Source organism: Schistocerca nitens, chromosome 12, assembly GCF_023898315.1.
Source record: "Schistocerca nitens isolate TAMUIC-IGC-003100 chromosome 12, iqSchNite1.1, whole genome shotgun sequence".
Taxonomy (NCBI): Eukaryota; Metazoa; Arthropoda; class Insecta; order Orthoptera; family Acrididae; genus Schistocerca; species Schistocerca nitens.
The window spans coordinates 6215732-6226373 of NC_064625.1; the positions used below are offsets into that span (position 1 = coordinate 6215732).

The following is a 10642-nucleotide window of genomic DNA, read 5'->3' on the forward strand; positions in this document are numbered from 1 at the left end:
TCACGGCACCGTGCGGAGTAAACTGTGCCTCGTCCGTCCATAGAACATTCACCGGCCACACGTCATCCATCTCCATGCGTCTCGAAAAAGGTCGAGCAAAGTTACGGCGTTGTAGCCTACGGTTGCCTATCTTGGGTGCATGCCACAAATTCTGCAGCCAGCGCTCGGGCTGTGTCATGGGGATTGTCTCTCGCCCCATCGACAGTTCAAAAGATCCAGCGATGCATTCTACACTGGTGTCCCTATTTCCACTGTTGCAACAGTAAGTCTTCAGTGAACTGGAGGTCTGCGAAAAGGGTGTATTAATTATTTTGCGGCGGTGTATACACTCCCACATTAGGAGCCTACTTACCGGACTTGCGCTTCTCGCTGGCGTGGTCGATGACCAGCGACTTGGATCGCCGCACGCGCAGCGACCGCCTCCGGATGCTCCGCAGGAAGGCCTCGGCGGGCGTCGTCGGTTTCGCCAACAGCGGCGTGCCCGGTCCGCCATTGTTGTTGTTGTTGTTGTTGTTGTTGTTGTGGCTGCCGTTGTAGCTCCTGACGAAGGGCGCGGCGCAGCGCAGAGGCGTGCCGGGGCTGGGGGCGGCCGCGGCGGCCGGCGCGTCGCCCCCGCCGCCCCCGCGCTCCCTGCCCGCCAGCAGCCACCGGCCCACCGCCTGGAGGCGCGACGGCCGCTGCAGCGGCGTCACCGGCGCCGCCCCCGGCGCGTCCACGTCAGTGTCGCCGACGCCCAGCGTGGCCGCGCTCGACAACTCCGACACGGCGGATTTCTCACTTCCTGTCACACCGCTCGCTATCTGCCCTACACCGGTCAGCAGCGACTGTCTACCGCGACGACGTTCGTCAGTTCCGAACACTACTGCCAAGGGTCGACGCAGAAGTCTGTCTCACGTCGTGGTAACATCACATTTGCAGCCGCACTAAAACTACAGCAACAGTTATAGCGTTGCTCTCCTGCCTCGAGATCACTGATTCCAAAGTCATCACTTCCGCAGCATCCACTGGGACAGGTTTGTCTGACAACCTGGAGTATCGAAGCAACCCGCGGTAGCAGCTGGAGCACTGTGCCGTCTGTTCCACTCTCACAAACACTCGGGATGTACGCACTGTACAGTGGTGCCGATCTCGACGAAACAAAAAATCACCAACTAGTCTGAACTGGTTGAAGCTAGTCTTGCGGGGTGAATGCGCATCAAATTTCACTTCCTTTATAAAATCCAAATGCAGCGACCACTGAGGCAAGGGATGGTGACTGTGAGGTCATAAAGCTGAGTCCTCGTCCGCCGTATGTCAACAGCCCAGCTACAACTGAAGCTCCTCCGCAAGCGGGCGTCCGCTCCTGAGGGCGTGTCGAGGATACGGGTGTACTGGGAACCGCAGGCAATGCCACGGCGTGCCGATGCCGGCCGCTGGAATGGGCGGCGCGTCGCTGGAGAAGCCCGGAATGCGCGAGGCGAGCCCTGTCCAGAATACGCGAGCAGCTCTACAGCGCGTTTCGCTGTCTGCCGCTAGCGACGCGACCACCTGCACAAATTGTGTGGCGATAAATCGCGAGAACACTGCGACATCATGCACATCTCTATCAGCTCTGATCCTATACACTGCGACTAGTTTCGAGCGTTTTTGGTCGTCGTCAGATCTCCTCATCAAAGCAACTCCGCAGAGTCGCACTGTTCAGATTGTACACTAGCACACAGCGAAGACAATTGGCGTGCAGCAGAGCACACTACAAGTTTAAGACAGACAAGTGTTACGCAACTGTGTTGGACACCATACAACTACACAAGAATAACCCATACTGTACGAGTATAGAACAGGGCGAGGAGGTACCCAGGAGTACACAGTAACGCCGTAACAAGGGAACGCACCTATCCGTGATCTACGAAATCGTCAAAATTTACGGTGTATCCAGGGCTAAGCTACAAATGAAAGTGGCAGAGGAGGCGAAGCGTTTACAAACAAACTGGCAAGGTGCGAGGAGGACTTGCACACTGAGCGGTCCGTACAAAGTTAATTACGTATGCAGACAGTTCATCCATTCCGGGAATCGAGGATCTCGACGATTTTTCCCAGTTACCGACATTGATACTGGCAAGATACCGGTGCTGATTGTTCGAAAATTTTTGAGAAGTTTTTAATTCCATTAATGTACATGTGACAAAGTCATGGAGGAGGCAGCCGACCATTATTATATTAACCAGTATTATGCGGACAGTATATCGTGGCAATTGGCCGCGGCCGTAAACAAACGAGAACTTCGACAGGCCGTGGGTAAATGGGCGGCGCGTGGGAATAGGCCCCGCCTCCCTCTCGAAGGGCTGCCACCCTACGTCAGCGTTCCGCGCTTTCACGAAAGCAGAACTGGTCCTTTTGTTGTGGTGAAAGACGCATTCTTATCCCTCTGCGCACCAGGATTCGTGTCTCCACTCTCTTCAAAATAAGAAAAGAAAACAAACAACCCACAACACAAGTTTGCTGCGGTTGGCAGTGGTTGTTCAGGCCCGACCTCAACCGGTATCTTACGCAACCACAGTTCAAAACACTCCCCACCTAAAACTAGCACGACAGCAGCTCTCCGTTCAGGCTGACTGAGTCGCAGTGGTAAAAGTCAGGAATGACTTAAATGCTCGTATGACGCGTACCGGAACTCATTCATCATCAGGTATACAGGACCGATTACTGCACGTAGATATGGCGCAGTCTAGTCTCCGAAGGTTCGTTTCACATACAACTTGGAACGTCATGTCAACGAGCAGTAGTCACTCCTGCTTATCTGATGATAGATAAATGCCGAAACGCGTCATGTGAACAATAAAGGCATCCCGTGACTGATGAACCAGTCAAGTCGGCCGGAGTGGCCGAGCGGTTCTAGGCGCTACAGTCTGCAACAGCGCGACCGCTACGGTCGCAGGTTCGAATCCTGCCTCGCGCACGAATGTGTGTGATGTCCTTAGGTTAGTTAGGTTTAAATAGTTCTAAGTTCTAGGGGACTGATGACCTCAGAAGTTAAGTCCCACAGTGCTCAGAGCCATTTGAACCAGTCAACCTGAATAGAGAACTATCGAGTCTTTTAATTTGAAGTCTGAGGTCTGGTAACAAATGACAATAGAAATATTTTTTTCGGGTGAAATGATTACCAAGTAACCATTTTCAGGTTTAGCTCGTGTACTTGTACTGTAAAACCTTGCCTCTTCCAAATTTCATCATTGTAGATCAACGGGAAGTACCTTATAGGTTTTGATGAGTGTGTTTCCGAGTGTCAAAATATGTGACATAAATGGTCGTAACTTTTGGCTGCATTCACACAGAAGCTTAGATTGATTACAACGCCAAGGGTCTATACACCTAACTACGCGTCATAAATTTGAACGTCATATATGCACCCGTTCTTGAGGATTAGGTTTTTAAGAGTCAGGGGGACAGACGGACAACGCAATGAACTGATAAAGGATTCCGTTTTTACCGATGTAGGCAGGGAACTCTAAAACCGCAATTTCTGGCGCGTATCACGCGAGTGATGAACCGTCTGTGTTAGCGTAGATTGCACGCAGCGGAAACCCTGCAGAACAGTAATCCCAGGCTCGTGGATAGGACTCCCTCAGCTGAGTTTTTTTAATTTTCAGTTTTTACATTCCTTACACACAATTAAACAGAAATATTGCTCTATAGATACATTTATTAATATTTTCATAAAAGACATGAAAAGGAAAGGCTAAGGAAAGCTGGAGAACGCAAATAAGTTTCGAAGAAAGTACTTGCGGCTTCCACGAAGACTGTTACTAACTTTCCAAGAAGCGATTGTATTTAATGTGTGGAGGGCTGCGTACCCCGTTAGTTTCGTTTTGACCTTCGGCCAGCCCCGGGCCATTGCACGCGAGCTATAGTTCACCGTCTGTCTCGGTAACAGCGCTTGATAAGCGAAGCGGCCGAGTTCGATTCCCGATCGGGTCGGAGATTTTCTCCGCTCGAGGGTTGAATGTTTTGTTGCCTTTAATTCGCATCGTCATAACTGAAATTAACAATGGAAAATCGAAGCTCTATTTTATAACTAACATGACAATGTTGAGATATATGAATGGGCACAGCCCGAAAGCCAATACATTGAAAAAAAAGAAGAAAAAAATTTCCGGTGCAGTCAGAATCGGCCCATCGGCCATTGGTGGGAACCGTATCTACGGCTACGGAGTTCATTCGCTTGCTAGCTCTAGACCGCGCAATTTTTCGAGAATACTGACAACACAGTGAGAGTACAGTTTTTCTATAGAAAGTTTAAAACAACGACCTAATTTTAAAAAAAAGCGGCAAGATGCGGAAAAAATTACTGCTGCTTTGTTTTTACGACGAATATCACTTCCAGCACTTATAAATCATTAACAGTAAAATAACAGAAGCGTCCAATTTTATGTACTATATTGTTGTGTACGCTCTGATTTTATGGACTAAATTCTCGTGAAAGCCTTACCATCCCTTCATGGAAATTTATTAGCAGTCCAAATTCCTTTCGCTTTCCTTTTATAAAAATATTATTGGATACAATATATTGAGCATTATTTCGGCTTGTAAGTAGCGTAAAAATTGTAAATAGATGTGTTAAAAGAAGTTTCCGTGTAGGGACTCTTGGATTAAGGTCCTGCACTCTCTCCGATGCTCCAGGCGCTGGCTGGAAGCTACGCTGACATGAGCGGCTCATGCCTCGCCCAACCCGCGCCACAAACGCTATTTTTCCGTAAAATGTCGGCCATCTGGAGCTCCCGCTACTCTCACTTAATGTTTTGCCGAGCCCTGCGTACACCACAAACCTGGGCGAAATCGGTCGTGAAGAGTAGTCGCGGTCCCCTAGTGAGAACACAACAGCACACTACACTATGTGTACTATAACGCACAACAGTATACGATACTGTGCCAGTACATAATAGTATACCAATCAGTACACCACAGTCTAGCAGTGGCTAGTCTACTTTCAGAATACAGTACAAGGCGCCATTATTTTCAGTACCAAAGTACACAAGAGAACGCAGTGGTATGCTAATTTGGAACACACACAGTGCACCACAAAGGTAAGCAGTACAAAGCAAGCGTTTCTCTATTCACAAACTTAAGAATGCACGAATTCTGTTTGAAACAATCGAAACCTGATGAGGACCAGAAATGTTCGCAATATGACTTATTGGTGTATCGAAGTATTTTATCCGATCACAGTAGTTAAATTAACTACTAGAAAACTTAATATTCATCGCCAAAACTATCTGTCCAAAAACCACTATTGGATTTGATACCGACATTCGTCAAGCTAAGTGAGCAAGGATTACACACCGGAAGAGTGGTGGGGCAATATACGACGGAAGGAAGCCGTAGCGACTGCTGCTCCACTACCACGTGACAAAGTTAGAGCAGCGGCACATTTCGTATCGTCACATTCATGATAGCCAGGTCTCATCAACGCAATTATGTCTGAAAGTAACTGAAGACCGTTGCACTGTTCAGACAATATACTAGTACACGATAGTACAGTAGTAGACACTTGTACAGGATAGATAATACACTAGGGCACGTCAGTACCAGATGTTACTACACTAGTGGACAATAGTACAGCACACAAGTGTACAGGCTAGCATAACAGCGCACAAGTACCTACATCTACATACATACTCCCCAATCCACCATACGGGAAAAATGACTGCCTATATGCCTCTGTACGAGCCCTAGTCTCTCTTATCTTTGTGGTCTTTCCGCGACATATAAGTTGGCGGCAGTAAAATTGTACTGCAGTCAGCCTCAAATGCTGGTTCTCTAAATTTCCTCAGTAGCGATTCACGAAAAGAACGCCTCCTTCCCTCTAGAGACTCCCACCCGACTTCCTGAAGCATTTCCGTAACACTCGCGTGGTGATCAAACCTACCAGTAACAAATCTAGCAGCCCGCCTCTGAATTGCTTCTATGTCCTCCCTCAATCCGACCTGAAAGGGATCCCAAACGCTCGAGCAGTACTCAAGAATAGGTCGTATTAGTGTTTTATAAGCGGCCTCCTTTACATATGAACCACATCTTCCCAAAATTCTACTATTGAACCGAAGACGACTATCCGCCTTCCCCACAACTACCATTACATGCTTGTCCCACTTCATATCGCTCTGCAACGTTACGCCCAAATATTTAACCGACGTGACTGTCTCAAGCGATACACTACTAACGGAGTATTCAAACATTACGGGATTCTTTTTCCTATTCATCTGCATTAATTTACATTTATCTATATTTAGAGTTATCTGCCATCCACCAATCACAAATCCTGTCCAAGTCATCTTGTATCCACCTACAGTCTCTCAACGACGACACCTTCCCGTACACCACATCATCATCAGCAAACAGCCGCACATTGCTATCCACCCTATCCAAAAGATCATTTATGTGGATAGAAAATGTGCATATATGAAAGAGCAATGTACTGGCATACTACAGAACACGGTAACACTCTGGTACACTGTGTACACTACTGGTGCACTGGAGAAAGACTGAAGAGCACGCACTGGCGGTGTGCCCTCTTCTTTGAAACGCGCTTCCTTCGACGAACTTGCTGGATGTATTTTCATATGAAACCACCAGTTCCCTCTGTAGCAATCCAGTTCTAATGATTGCCGTAAAGAGTCGAAATTTCCCACAAATATTGGGTCTTTATGCAATCTCAAGTAACTAAAATCGCTGAAGCTATCCGTGCCGACAACACTTCCCAAGTTTAACATTTCTTACAGACAGTGAAAACGCAGTGAACAGCGGAAGGAGGACGCGAAAACACACCGCGGCCTCCCGGCCGGAGTGGCCGAGCGGTTCTAGGCGCTTCAGTCCGGAACCGTGCTGCTGCTACGGTCGCAGCTTCGAATCCTGCCTCGGGCATGGATGTATGTGATGTCCTTAGGTTAGTTAGATTTAAGTAGTTCTGTCTAGGGGACTGATGACCTCAGGTGTTAAGTCCCATAATGCTTACAAGGGGAGGCCGCCAATTGTGAAATTCAGATTCGATTCATACTGCGCATAATAAAAGCTCATGGCCAGAGGTGTAATGTGGCAAAGCACCAAGATGCACTTCTCAGCCATTGTCGAGAAAATCGACAGTTAAAAGAAACCGTTGCGGTGAAATACTCTCTACGATTATTAGTTTTCCACAGCGTCGTGGCGCAGCGGTAAGCGCTCGGATTAGTAATCCGAAGGTCGCCGGTTCGAATCTCGCACCATGAAATTTTTTTTTAGTATTTGTTTTTTGTAATTCAAATATATATATATATATATATCCCGGCAATCAGTTGCAACAATTATGCTTATAATAAGTTGTTGAAATTCGTTTGTCGTGGAAAAACTGGCCACTTCGAACATCATTATGTTTTCGGCAAACAAAGTTGTATTTCACAAATGTTATTAATTGTCTTCATAATGTTAACCAGGTATAGTTAACGGAAGACGTAGAAACGATATTCCGAAACGAATACGTATAGCGTAAGTCAAACGTTCCAATTAGAATAGAGACCCCACGAACACAAATTCGCTGTGGCAGGTATGAAATATAAACTCCGTTACTCGCTCGTTACACTTCAAGGACAGATGCTGAATGGGCCGAAGCGAGCTGCCGCATAACAGCGTAGTTGCCTGCTAACTTCGAAAGAAGGTAGATGCGGTCCCTAGCGCAACTTATAACATCGTCGAAAATCAGTGCCGACGAGAGAGCTTTGGTAAACCCTGTTAAAAAAACGGAAAAATGGAGGCGGTACAATTGGAGAGCGATCCGCCTTCAGCAACATACATACGCAATTCATTAATAGTATATATATATATATATATATATATATATATATATATATATATATATATATATATATATATATATATATATATATATATATACTCCTGGAAATTGAAATAAGAACACCGTGAATTCATTGTCCCAGGAAGGGGAAACTTTACTGACACATTCCTGGGGTCAGATACATCACATGATCACACTGACAGAACCACAGGCACATAGACACAGGCAACAGAGCATGCACAATGTCGGCACTAGTACAGTGTATATCCACCTTTCGCAGCAATGCAGGCTGCTATTCTCCCATGGAGACGATCGTAGAGATGCTGGATGTAGTCCTGTGGAACGACTTGCCATGCCATTTCCACCTGGCGCCTCAGTTGGACCAGCGTTCGTGCTGGACGTGCAGACCGCGTGAGACGACGCTTCATCCAGTCCCAAACATGCTCAATGGGGGACAGATCCGGAGATCTTGCTGGCCAGGGTAGTTGACTAACACCTTCTAGAGCACGTTGGGTGGCACGGGATACATGCGGACGTGCATTGTCCTGTTGGAACAGCAAGTTCCCTTGCCGGTCTAGGAATGGTAGAACGATGGGTTCGATGACGGTTTGGATGTACCGTGCACTATTCAGTGTCCCCTCGACGATCACCAGTGGTGTACGGCCAGTGTAGGAGATCGCTCCCCACACCATGATGCCGGGTGTTGGCCCTGTGTGCCTCGGTCGTATGCAGTCCTGATTGTGGCGCTCACCTGCACGGCACCAAACACGCATACGACCATCATTGGCACCAAGGCAGAAGCGACTCTCATCGCTGAAGACGACACGTCTCCATTCGTCCCTCCATTCACGCCTGTCGCGACACCACTGGAGGCGGGCTGCACGATGTTGGGGCGTCAGCGGAAGACGGCCTAACGGTGTGCGGGACCGTAGCCCAGCTTCATGGAGACGGTTGCGAATGGTCCTCGCCGATACCCCAGGAGCAACAGTGTCCCTAATTTGCTGGGAAGTGGCGGTGCGGTCCCCTACGGCACTGCGTAGGATCCTACGGTCTTGGCGTGCATCCGTGCGTCGCTGCGGTCCGGGAGTGTATATACTCCTGGAAATGGAAAAAAGAACACATTGACACCGGTAGGTCAGACCCACCATACTTGCTCCGGACACTGCGAGAGGGCTGTACAAGCAATGATCACACGCACGGCACAGCGGACACACCAGGAACCGCGGTGTTGGCCGTCGAATGGCGCTAGCTGCGCAGCATTTGTGCACCGCCGCCGTCAGTGTCAGCCAGTTTGCCGTGGCATACGGAGCTCCATCGAAGTCTTTAACACTGGTAGCATGCCGCGACAGCGTGGACGTGAACCGTATGTGCAGTTGACGGACTTTGAGCGAGGGCGTATAGTGGGCATGCGGGAGGCCGGGTGGACGTACCGCCGAATTGCTCAACACGTGGGGCGTGAGGTCTCCACAGTACATCGATGTTGTCGCCAGTGGTCGGCGGAAGGTGCACGTGCCCGTCGACCTGGGACCGGACCGCAGCGACGCACGGATGCACGCCAAGACCGTAGGATCCTACGCAGTGCCGTAGGGGACCGCACCGCCACTTCCCAGCAAATTAGGGACACTGTTGCTCCTGGGGTATCGGCGAGGACCATTCGCAACCGTCTCCATGAAGCTGGGCTACGGTCCCGCACACCGTTAGGCCGTCTTCCGCTGACGCCCCAACATCGTGCAGCCCGCCTCCAGTGGTGTCGCGACAGGCGTGAATGGAGGGACGAATGGAGACGTGTCGTCTTCAGCGATGAGAGTCGCTTCTGCCTTGGTGCCAATGATGGTCGTATGCGTGTTTGGCGCCGTGCAGGTGAGCGCCACAATCAGGACTGCATACGACCGAGGCACACAGGGCCAACACCCGGCATCATGGTGTGGGGAGCGATCTCCTACACTGGCCGTACACCACTGGTGATCGTCGAGGGGACACTGAATAGTGCACGGTACATCCAAACCGTCATCGAACCCATCGTTCTACCATTCCTAGACCGGCAAGGGAACTTGCTGTTCCAACAGGACAATGCACGTCCGCATGTATCCCGTGCCACCCAACGTGCTCTAGAAGGTGTAAGTCAACTACCCTGGCCAGCACGATCTCCGGATCTGTCCCCCATTGAGCATGTTTGGGACTGGATGAAGCGTCGTCTCACGCGGTCTGCACGTCCAGCACGAACGCTGGTCCAACTGAGGCGCCAGGTGGAAATGGCATGGCAAGCCGTTCCACAGGACTACATCCAGCATCTATACGATCGTCTCCATGGGAGAATAGCAGCCTGCATTGCTGCGAAAGGTGGATATACACTGTACTAGTGCCGACATTGTGCATGCTCTGTTGCCTGTCTCTATGTGCCTGTGGTTCTGTCAGTGTGATCAAGTGATGTATCTGACCCCAGGAATGTGTCAATAAAGTTTCCCCTTCCTGGGACAATGAATTCACGGTGTTCTTATTTCAATTTCCAGGAGTGTATATATATATTTGAATTACAAAAAACTAATAACAAGAATAATTGCATGGTGCGAGGTTCGAACCGGCGACCTTCGGATTACAAACCCGAGCGCTTACCGCTGCGCCACGACGCTGTGGAAACTCATTACTCGTAGAGAGTATTTCACCGCAATGGTTTCTTTTAACTGTCGATTTTCTCGACAACGGCTGAGAAGTGCATCTTGGTGCTTTGCCACATTACACCTCTGGCCTTGAGCTTTTGTTATGCGCAGTATGAACCGAATCTGAATTTCACAATTGGCAGCCTCCCCTTGTTAGAGCCATTTGAACCGCGGCCTGCAGCTACGA

At 49.1% G+C, this 10642-nt stretch overlaps 1 protein-coding gene across 1 annotated transcript in view; it reads right to left on the reverse strand.

Moving 5' to 3' along the window:
• LOC126215305 (centaurin-gamma-1A) overlaps positions 1-479 on the reverse strand; it is a 319380-nt gene extending 318901 nt beyond the window's left edge. The window contains exon 1 of the mRNA XM_049941987.1: positions 353-479. The gene's annotated coding sequence lies outside the window, so the exon portion shown is untranslated. The remainder of the gene's footprint in view (positions 1-352) is intronic.
• Between the last annotated feature and the right edge of the window lie 10163 nt (positions 480-10642).